General features: G+C 35.1%; 1 non-coding gene across 1 annotated transcript; it reads left to right on the forward strand.

Moving 5' to 3' along the window:
- Nucleotides 1-2,672: 2,672 nt before the first annotated feature.
- Nucleotides 2,673-2,779, forward strand: LOC141710332 (small nucleolar RNA R71). Its single transcript, XR_012570858.1, has one exon. It is a non-coding gene; the product is annotated as a small nucleolar RNA R71 (small nucleolar RNA).
- The last annotated feature ends 9,664 nt before the right edge of the window (nucleotides 2,780-12,443 follow it).

Raw genomic sequence — 12,443 nt, forward strand, 5'->3', positions numbered from 1 at the left:
TGCATGTTTATTGGATGATTTGGTGTTGCATGTAAGAGGTAAGTTCAAAATCAAGTGGAAAACCTTAGTTCTTATGAACTTAAGGTTCAAACTAAAGAGTTAAATTAGCATAAGGGTTGTAAAGGACAAAATAATGTGAGAATTACTCACATGCATGTGCCATTTCTCCCTCATCCATTCAGCTATCACTCTAAAGGAGCCGAATGGAGTAGTAGTTATGTTGTATTTTGAGTTTTATTTGTTATATACTTAGAACATGATTATATGGTGGTTGTCTTGGTATAAAACCTTTGCATGTTATGGATTTTATATAAGTATGATCTTGATAAGGTTTCATGTCACGTTTGTAATGTATGTCTTAATAATAGCTTTTATTGTATTAATTTGAGGTCGTGACGGTTTTTGGTATCAGAGCCAAGGTGTAGAGTCCCTGAACAGTCAACACAGGTTTTAGGATATATATATAGGAAATACGAGAGTGTAGGTATATATTATCTGAGTGATTCGCTAATATTCCCTTCGTATTTATATAGTGTAGTGTAGGACGCATGCATCATTCTTCATCGTCCTCGGTGCCATCCGACACTATTGCTTTCTTTGTGTACGCTAACTTGAGGCTTCAGTACGATAGGCTCCAAGGGAAGTACGAACGACTTATGGAATGACTAGATATAGCTTTTATTGTATTAATTTGGGGTCGTGACATAATTGCCGACTTGAACTCTCCCAGAATTCTTAAGAGCTTTTCCTCATCACTACCTGAAAGGTCAGATGCAATAATAACAGGCAAAGTAGATGCATCACCTAAAAAAGCATACCTTAAGTGTTCAGGAAATGGATTAAGCTCAAGTGTAGGAGCTTCCTCAATAGATGGCTTGAGGCGCTTTGGAGATTTGTTCAACTCCTCAAATCCAAGAGATTCAAGAGGCATATCTAGCCTTCGCTTCCAAGGAGAAGCATTCAAATACTGCAACTGTTCATCACCTTCATCATCTTCACTATCTGAATTCCCCAACAAGGCCGTCTCTAAGGCATCAGACCTTAGCATTTGATCAAGTTCTGAAGTAACCACAGAATCAAACAACTCCACTTTTAAGCACTTCTCATTTTCAGTCGGGAATTTCATGGCATTAAAAACATTGAACGTCACATTCTGATCCAGCACTCGCATAGTAAGCTCACCCTTCTGCACATCAATCAAGGTTCGGCCAGTAGCCAATAATGGTCTTCCAAAGATTATGGGAATCTTCTTATCCTCCTCGAAATCAAGAATTAAAAAATCTGCAGGAAAGATGAGTTTATCCATCTTGACCAAGACATCCTCTACAATGCCTTATGGATATGTAATAAAATGATCGGCCAACTGCAAGGTCATATAAGTAGGCTTTGGATCAGGTAAGTCCAACTTCTTGAAGATTGACAAGGGAATCAGATTGATGCTAGCTCCCAAGTCACATAAACATTTGTCTAATGACACTTTTCCAATGGTACAAGGAATAGTGAAGCTTCCATAATCTTTAAGCTTCGGAGGCAACTTTTGTTGCAGCACAACACTGCATTTCTCCGTAAGAGCAATTGTCTCTAAGTCATCAAGTTTCACTTTCTGAGAGAGAATACCTTTCATAAACTTCAAATAACTAGGAAACTGTTCAAGAGCTTCAGCGAATGGTATGTTGATATGAAATTTCTTGAACACCTACAGGAACTTCTCAAACTACTTATCCAGCTTTTTCTCCTGCAGCCTCTTAGGAAAAGGAGGTTGAGGATAGATCTGTTTCTCCTATGTATTACCCTCAGGAGGAGTGTGTTCCACAGTAGTCTTCCTTGGTTCCACTTCTACTTCCTTTTGCACTTCTTCTTCAACTACAGCTTCTTCTTCCGAAACTTAAGATTTTTCGGGATTTGCAACCTTCCCAGACCTCAATGTAATTGCCTTAACCTGCTCCTTAGCTTCCTTCTTTCCTGGAACTACAATGTCACTAGGGAGTGTACCAGGTTGACGATTTAACAAAACATTGGCAACTTGCCCAATTTGATTCTCCAAGGTCTTGATAGACACCGCTTGGCTCTTGCACATGAACCTCAACTCCTCCAATTCGGATTTTTCATTAGATTATTGTAGCTGGAATTGTTATCTTGTTGCATATTGTGGTTGCTAAAACCAGGAGGGTTGTATTGCTTTGCTGCATACTGCTGATAAGGCTGCTGAACCGCATTCTGAATATTGCTCCGGCTAAAGATAGGATGATTGCGGTTGTTGGGATGATAGGTGGCTGGAACAGGCTGCTGCGACCTCTGAAAGTTGCTCACAAACTGAGCTGATTCACTGGAAATAGCACACTGCTCTGTCTCACGGGCACCAGCACAAAGCTCACATAATACTAGTGATCTGATTAACTCCATAATCAGCCAAAGAATCCACCTTCATCGTCAATGCCTTAAGCTGAGCAGCTATAGCAGTAGCTGCATCTACCTCCAGAATTCCTGCTACCTTACCTTGAGGTAGTCTCTGAGTTGGGTTCTGGTATTCATTGGCTCTTATCAGCTCAATCAGTTCATAAGCTTCATCATAGCTTTTAGCCCATAAGGCTCCTTCTGATGCTGCATCAAGCATGGATCTAGAAGTAGCACCCAATCCATTATAAAAGTAGTTAATGATCATCCAGTCAGGCATCCCATGGTGAGGACACTTTCTAAGCATCTCCTTGTAGCGATCCCAAGCCTCACACAAAGATTCTCCAGATTCCTGAGTAAATTGAGTAAGTGTGTTTCTGATTGCAGCAATCTTCGCCATAGGAAAGAATTTAGTTAGGAACTTTTGAGCAAGATCCTCCCATTTAGTGATGGACCCTAGTGGTAGAGAATGTAACCAACACTTAGCTTTATCCCGCAGAGAGAATGGGAAAAGCCTCAACTTAATAGCATCTTCTGAAACTCCATTGAACTTGAAAGTGTCACAGATCTCGATGAAATCTCTGATGTGCATGTTGGGGTCTTCTGTCGGAGAACCCCCAAATTGAACTAAGTTCTGTATCATCTGAATCGTGCTCGACTTGATCTCAAAGGTGTTAGCCGCGATGGCTGGTCGGACAATGCTCGACTGAATATCATTAATCTTCGGTTGAGAGTAATCCATCAAAGCCTTCGCATTCGCTTCTGGTTCTCCTATTGCAATAAGAGCTTCTTCTTCAACTTTATCCTCGACAAGAACTTCTTCAAAAACTTCCTTAGCTACTACAACCTCTTCCTCAGCTTGATATAGTGTTCTTTTACGAGACCGAGAACGCGTATGCACACACGCTCGCTAGAGTACCTGAAACACGATAAGAAAACAAGTAAGTAACAATGTCCGAGTCAATGAACTTTAATGACCACTGATGAAAAATACATAAACTAAAAATTAACACTGAGTCCCCGGAAGCGGCGCCAAAAACTTGTTCGGATGAAAACATACGCTAATATTCACGCAAGTATACGCGATCGCAAGTAATATAGAATATTTCTAGTTTGTTCCCACAGAGACTGATTTAGGTTGATTTCAATCAATGCACTTATGCAACAATGGTATGGTTATTATTCAATGTTAAGATGATTAACAAATTGAGATTATTTATAACTAAGATTATTAACTAACATGCAGTTAACTACGAGAATTAAAAGGTTGATTTACTTATATAACATAAAAATGGGATTCTAACTTCATTACTACTTCATTCATTAGCCTTTTTGTTCTCAACTTTAGCATGCAATGGTGATGATACTAATCAGATAACAGAAAAATAGTAAATGCCAACTTTCGTTATACGAATACCCTACTACCAGACATTCACAAAAGAGATAGAAGTTGAATAGACACCAATTATATTGAGACCCTATATGTCTATATAATTTGACAACATAACGGTTTAATGCACAAGTTATCTATCATGATTACATAGGGCAAGTAAGATGGTTAAAATTACCTAGGAATCATGCATATCAAAACATGAACTTATGCTAGCATGACAAGTTCTAAACCCATATATTCACTTTCGCTTCAATAGAGATTAACACGCTATCTTATAAGTTCATGATGCTCATAAGACGAATAAGCACAACCAATACAAGGTTATCATACAATCACCACACACTAAGGTATCGAAACAATTAACTAAAGAAATCCATAAGTAAATCCGCTAGAACCCCATGATAATGATTAGCCCATTATCGGACTCATCATCAACGTGGGTTCCGATAAAAGCATGGTATAATAAATGTAGTCTTTATACTAAATAATAAATAACCAAGTACATAACAAGAGTATAGGTTCAACAAACAAGAAACGAGCATCCAAGATTACAACTTAGAACAAAGAATCACAAGAATAAACTAGTTCTTCTTCGCCTTCGTTGAATTGTGCTATAGGTCTTCTTGTCGATCTCTCCTTAAGCTCCGTTATGTCTCTTCTCTTGAAAACTGATCTTAAGTTATTATTATATAGCAGCCCATGCAGATTAGAAGCCCAGAAATTAGAATTGTAAGAGAATCATGATTCTTTTATCCCGACCTGGCACGACCGCGCGATTCACCAGCGTGGCGCGCTAGCCCGGCGCGGGCGCGCCGTCCTTCTGGAAAAACTTCTGATTTTTCTTCTCTTTAATTGTTGGTTCTTGACGGTCTTTGCACAAGCGATCTTCATGACACCTTTCAAACACCATTTTAGCATCAAAACAATGATAAATCACCTGGATCCCTGATATATACCTAAAATGCAAAAACACTACAAAACACATCAAAAATACAAATAACTTGAGTACAAAACACCAATTCAAGCCTGTATAGGACGTTCTAAGTGGAAATAAATGCCATTTAACAGTTAGTGAGGGGGGGAAGGATGTGCACATACAAGTCAGCGAAGTAATAGTTCCAGAAATTACTTTCACAAAACCACCAGCTCTAGATAGCATTGACTTGATTAATATTGCAGCAGTTGAGCTCAGGCTGAATGAACAAATAAAGAAAATTGATGAAAGGATTGAAAAGGTTTTTGGTCCAATTGAAAAGCAAGATAAATATGTGAAACACTTCACACAATTAAGACAAATCCCTATAAGTGTAATGAGCTTGAGGAATATGGAGAGAGGTCAAACCTCTGCTAGAAGATAGTCAAAGGCCAATGTGATCTTGAAGCCCAAAAAACATTCATCAAAACATTCTACCAAGAATCCTTTGGACCTAGTCTATGTAACTCCACATCCTGATGAAAAGAAATTGCTTGGTCACTCTATTGCAAACATCAAGGATCCCAAGTTTTAAAAAAAGGATAGCACAAGTCTACAGACATGGAAAAGAAATTTATGTAATGGCTGTACATCCACAATTTATAGAACCTAAGAAAGAAGAGAAACTGAGATTCAAGCATCAGAAAAGGCAAGCTGCCTTAGAAGCTAAGAATCAAGCTGAAAAGGTTGCTACCAAATCATAAATTCAGAAGCCTGTCACAAAAACTGAAACTGGGAAGAGTGAAGAACCAAAGCACAAACCAGGAAAGGGGTATAAAAAGCAAAGAGCCAAAAGGAAGCTGGAATTTGAAGAAGAAGAAGAAGAAGAAGAAGAAGAAGAAGAAGAAGAAGAAGAAGAAGAAGAAGAAGAAGAAGAAGAAGAAGAAGAAGAAGAAGAAGAAGAAGAAGAAGAAGAAGAAGAAGAAGAAGAAACTAATTCAACCCAGTATAATACTGCAAATCAACCAACCTTGCCCATAATGGAGCAAGCTGAATTCAAGGTCAATCCTGAGATAAATTTTCACGGTGAACCAATAATTCCTAAGGATGAACCAATAGACTGGGAAAGCCTACAAATTACTGATCTTAATCTCCCAATTCCAACCTCCTCCAAAAGAAGAAAGAACATGCCAAGCAAGCCAGTCAAATATGTTCCATCCAAATCCAAAAATCTACCCAAGCCCAAACCTACAGTCAACAAAGGAGATCAACTATTCGTTTGTGATATTAAGGAGTTCTCATACATCAATCTCTATCTGGAAGAGCTGGATGAAGTGAGAGCTATTGATGCCCACAAAAGACTTCCAGAAAGACTTGTATTCAGATACAAGGGTAGAAATGAATATACTTGGCCTCTTCATAGGATTCTCAATGAAGGCTTCTCTGTCTTAGTGAAGATTTTCTCCTCATTAAAGAAAAACTTTGGCTTTAATATTGATGCCAAGAAGCAGATACTCAATCAGAATGAAAGAATAAGACAAAGATGGAGAGACCCAAATACACTCCCAAGAGTCTTAACTATTCCTTACACTGGGGATATAGTACATTTGAGGCCATATTGGCTAATGGAGTTCAAGGATGAAAAGAACATAAGAAGATTCTTCAGATTAGATGATCATCTAAAGATATCAAGCAATGGAACTCTCAAAGAAATGCATGAGATGTTGGATCAATCAAATGAAGATGAATCTGAGTTCTATAGACAACTCCAACACCAGATTGAAGAGAACAATGAAAGGCTGGGAAAGAAGACTAAACATTCAAGGAGAAAAGGTTAATTTGCTCAGACTAGAGGAGCGCCTTGAAAAATGGCTTGTGAGATTTCTATGAACTTTCTTTTTTACAATTTTCAATAAATTTCATTTTTATCATTTTTATTTACTGTTAAATAATCTCTATGTAAAAAGGTGTTTTCTTATCATCAAGTCTCTCTAAATTTATGCCTACAATTCTAGTAGACATAAATTGAGGGAGATTGTTGAGAATATGTTATAGACTTGATGATATGCTACAAAAACACCTTAGTAGATTTGATTAAGTGTAATTGTAGCTTTCAACGGATAATGTACTCTTTCATCCGTTGAAAGAGTAGTTTATGTTTAAATAAGTTTTGGTAGCACATTCCTGCATATTGTAATGTTAGTGTTTGTGCCCTAGAGACAACACTATGATATTTTAGTTTAAGATATTTGGATTATAAATGTTTATGTTCTATCAATTATTCCCTTTACAATTTATTAATTCTTAATTTACTTCAATATAAATGTTAGATTAATAAATGTCCTTTGAATATGATATGCAATTCTATATCTCTAAGTACGTGACTTAGAAATGAGATTATGAGAATAGTATCAATATTCCTAAAGGTCCCTAGTCGAGTATTATTAAGGGACAATAATAATGCATTAAGACTGGTGTGTTTGTTGACTGATGATCACATCTCATTGGTCATAGGTATAGTGATACTAAAGTCAAAAATATAGGTAGATGTACATGTACTTGGTGTTATACAGACCCAATGTGAGATTCTACATGTCTGTTGTGTCATAAGTAATTCTCACAGTGATAATGATGTTATGGTTCTTAGACTTGAAGTCATTATATTTCTATACGAGAATTAATATACATTGATTCCATTAAAAGTTATCATTGGGTAGCAATGATGTATTACTAGATGTCGCTCATTGTTTACGATTTTAAATTAGATTTAAAATTCTTTTCCAACGTAATAATAACCTATAGGGTCACACACAAAAAATGCTTGAAGGATTATTTAATTTAAATTGGATTTAAATTAAATTAAAGTAATTTGAATTATTTATGAAATTAATTAAGTTTGATTTAATTAATTAGATAAATAATGATATTCAAATTTACTAATATTAGTTATGAAATTTATTTGTTAAATAATTAAGTGAGACTTAATTATAATAGAAATAGAAATTTCGAATTAATAAAAACTCCTAATTAGTTAAGAGTTATAATTATTTTTCTACTCTCTATATAATATCTCTCATGTGGCTGATTTGGTGTGCAAGACTTTTACTAAAACCCTAGACACAAAGAGAGAAGATGGAGAGAGCAAGAAGAAATGATTTTATGCTAGTACACATCCAATCCTTGAGTTCAAGCATTCGTATGGATACCGATAAAGCGTAGATCGCGAGTGGGATGCGTGGTGATTGAACAATATTTGGATCTCTATTATTCAACCAATTTGTAAAGCTTCTTAAGGTAAACAATCTGATCTATGAATTAAATATCTATTTTTTGCATGAATCCTGCGGTGGGTTTCGAAAATTCTGGTTTTTCACGTTTTAATTACTATTTCCGTTCTGTTTATGTGCTCGAAACCCAACAATGGCATCAGAGCTAATTGCGAAAAGTGTTTAATGCGTTTATGTGTTTACTGATTTTACGATGATACACTACGCCATATATTAGATTCTGCAACCCCAAGAAACAGTAACTAAAGGCCAAAAAAGCGTTGCTAAAGGCCAAAAAAAGGCTATGGCGACTCTTTTTCGGGGTTGCAATTTTAGGCATTGCAATAGAGTTTTTTGCAACCCCGGTGACACCCTATTGCAACCATTGGTTATTCTTTTACAGAAACGTGCTATTGCAACACCAATGGGTTGCAATAGGTCTTGAAAAGTGTTACAGTAGGGTTTGGGCTATCAGTACAATATTTGTGGGCCCCACATGTAGGGTATTGATGCAACCCTTTTGCAACGTTTTTTATGTTTTTTGCAACATTTTTAGTTTTTTTTGCAACATTTTACACTGATTATTAGCAACACTATAAAGACATATTGCAACGCTTTTACAAAAAAAAATGCAAGAAACTGTTTGTAAATTGGCATGCCCATAAATAAGACCATAGTCTTAAAACCAACACAATCAACCAATCCACCAACCATAACATCAGTTATCACAAATAAACACAACTACCTTCACCATCACCATACTACCATCCCACATTACATGTTCATCTCATAAATTCCAAATAATATAATACAAAATGAATTTACAAAAATAAATAATCTTGAACTATCAATTCTAGTAGCAGGGTCATGCGCCACATTTAATAGCTTCTTATGGACAATAACATCTTTTGCTCTCTCAACATTCACTTCTAGCGCATACCTGCAATCAAAATTCATCCCATTCCACTCAATACTATTACAACATAAGCTAATTAAAGAAATGCTAAGTTTATAAAAGATTAAGAAAAAGGTTTTACATAAGGGGTTAGTGCTTTGCATAATCTTTCACTATACAAAACAGAAACATATATACATATAGCTGATCTAAAATCATAAGTTAAATCCCCTGGATCAATAGTTTGATTCATAGTTTAAATACCAGATTCAACTTCTGCAGTGCCAATACGGTATCCACTGTACATGTTACAAATTAAATAAGGAATTAGAAACCATCTAGAATATAAAGCCTTCACATTTCATGAAAGTTGCCTTGGAAATTAGCTAACAAGATTATGAAACATATCAATCCTTAATATACACGAAGATTTATAGAGAGAAAATGATAAATTCTGTAAACAATATATATGGGTGAAATGAATGTGCATTCATGTGTATTATTGCAAATGAATCTTAGGTTAACTTCTGGACTGGAATGAACTCTATTCCATTCACATCACATGTCATGACAGCCAACAAAATGTTCCGTTAAGTAATCAAGTTTCTGTTTAGCATACATGCCATGTCTGTTAAGAATGTAAACCTCGGCAAGAAATTTCAGATATCGATGTGCTTTAAGTCGAATCGTATAAAAGAAAAGGTACCTGACATTGATAACATCATCGACTCTTCCAGTGAGCCAGTGGTACCCATCCTTGTCCTTAGGAAAAAAGAACCCCAATTACATTAGAGGTAAAATAGAGCAGTTGGAAATGTGCTTATAATAGACCATAATTAACTTTTTCATAAATATTACCTGCTGCAGCCATCACCACTAAAATAATAGCTAGGGAATGGCTTGAAATATGTCGTCTCATATCTATCATGATCTCCATAAAGAGTTCTAAAAGCCCCAGGCCAGGTTTAATATCCGGGATATATCGTGTAATTATTTTTGCTAATAGATAATTATTATATGTATTCAGTATCTATTCTGTGAATTATTTGTTAAGTGTTAAAAATGTTTGAATGTTTAAAAATGTTATTAATTGAGTATTTCAATTTTTTTATGTCCAAAATAAAATATAGATAATTGTCATATCTTCCTAATTATTTTTATGTTAATTTATGAATTTATAGGAATCATACGGATTTTTTTTAAACTCTTGTTCCGGGTATTTAAAACCTATTTTATGAAAACGGGAACCAACCACCGTTAACCGTTTTTATGTTTTTAGAACCCGAAACTCTTCTGAGAACTCCTTCCTAACCTAATTGTAATATTTCGAGCATTTTCCATGTTTCGACCTTTTCGATCCGGCGTACGGTTTGTCCTGCGCGGGTCCCGGCGCAACATTTTCGATACAATATTCGTTTCGGTAAATAAATAAAACCCGTATTTTCGATAAACGGGAGCTTTTTATTAAACTATCCCAATTATCACCTCGTAGTACATGTAACCAGAAGCTCAGACCAAGACCGCAGTACAAATTGTACTGATTTGGATAATTATCCCGAAAACCGATACCGTTTGGATCAGTTTTTATAAATAAACGTACCGTTTTATATCCGGAATGATCCAACGGGATACTAATTCTCCGTAATTATAAATAGCCTTTTACCGTATTTTATTTCGTATCAAAATCATTTGCAGACAGATAATTATATAATTTTTACAGAGAAAAATCATATATTCATAAACCTTTCTGAGAATCAAACCACAAATTCAAGGTGTTAGTGAAATCCGTTTGGAAAGTTGGAGTAACCAATTTGAAGGTCTCAAGGAGTACTATCAGATTCCAGGACCTGTTTTACTGCAGAATCAAAGGTTGATTTTTTATAAATTTAATTATTTTTGAATTATTTTCATGAAAAATATGAATTTTTGTTCGGATGATTGTTTGTATGATTTGATGATTGTATGGTGTAGAGCTTGTTTTCCTGATGATTTTGGTATATTATACGTCTGATTTGGAGTCCAATAACATGTTCAAATTTGAGTTTGATTTTCGAATTTCAAAATTAGGGTTTATAACCCGTATGAATGTTCTTAATTGAAATTTGGAGGTTTCTTATTCTGGAATAGATTGATGTTGTGATATAGTGGATTGTGTTCTCCGTAAAATTTGCAATCCAGTCGTATAAGTTTCATGAATCAACGAGGTCTGTAGAGAAGGGAGTTGTGTTTTGAATATTTCCGAAGTTCGCCGGAAACTGGCAAACTTCACGGCCAAATTCCGGCCAACTCAGGGATTGTTAGATCGATTTGATTGCATGGTTATGTTCCTGGTAATCCGTAGATGTGATCTGGAGCTTGTGGCAAGGTGAGGAGGCCGGAATCGTGTTCTCCGACCACCCCTGTGTTTTCCGGCGACTGGACTGCAAAATTGCAGTTTAGTCCCTGTAGTTTTGTAGATGATGAAGTTTAGTCCCTGAAGTTTCCAGACTTTGCAAAAATTGGATTCCTGTTTTAAAAATGTTTAAAAATCATATTTCCTATTTATTTTTATTATAAAAATCCGTTTTTAATTTCTGAAAATTCTAAAAATTATTATTTTAATTCCGAAAATTATTTTTAATTCACAAATAAATCTGAATTAATTAGTTAATTAATTTCAGTTAATTTTTAATTGATTAATTAGTCAATTAATTCGAAAATTAATTGATTAATTGATTTAATTAATTATTAATTGATTTTTAATTAATTATTTAATTAGATTTAATTATTTAAAAATGATTTAAAAATTTCAAAAAATAGTTTCGAGCTTTAAAATATTATTCTAAATTATTTTCAAGGCTCGATAATTATTCTAAAATTGTTTCGGAGCCAGAATTGGCCAACCGAACCCTGTTTATTATTCTGAAATTGATCCAACGACCCGTTTTAATTCCGAAAAATGTTTTAAAAATCATTTTAAATACCAGAAAGCCTATTTATGACCCGAAATGTCTTTATAAATGATATGTCATTGATTACGTGATGTATTATGTGTGACTTGTTGATTGACTGTCGGTTTATATATTCGATGATTACTGTTTATGGCATAACTTTCAATCCGTTAATCGGATTTGGGTGAAACGAAGGGTAGATAGAAGTATGTGTTGAATAGAATCGTATGAGTGGAATATTGATAGATACTTATGATGCCTAGCAGAGTAAGCAAGGTGTAAGAAAGAGAAGCAGGTGATCAGAAAATAGAATTGACATGTAGAAAATACAGCAAATGAGCAGAGATTAGAAGCGAGGCATAGGAGAAATAGATGAATGGTGGTTGAATAGAGTCGTAGACAAGTACAAGTGAGGTTGGAATCAATTATGATAAGGCAAGTAATTCTAAACCTTTCTAGAGATTTATTGCAAATATTTCTAAATTCTCTTGTGACCTATTGTTAATATTCAAAATAGCTCTCTTTTATATTGGAAATACTTTGAATCCTCCAGCCTTGAACCAGAGCCACATCATTTGATCTTTGAGCCGTAAGCCTTATTCTTTGTGAACCATTTCTTGTGGATTTACCAAATATTAAACCACACAAATAC

This window comes from Apium graveolens, chromosome 2 (assembly GCF_009905375.1).
Source record: "Apium graveolens cultivar Ventura chromosome 2, ASM990537v1, whole genome shotgun sequence".
Classification (NCBI taxonomy): Eukaryota; Viridiplantae; Streptophyta; class Magnoliopsida; order Apiales; family Apiaceae; genus Apium; species Apium graveolens.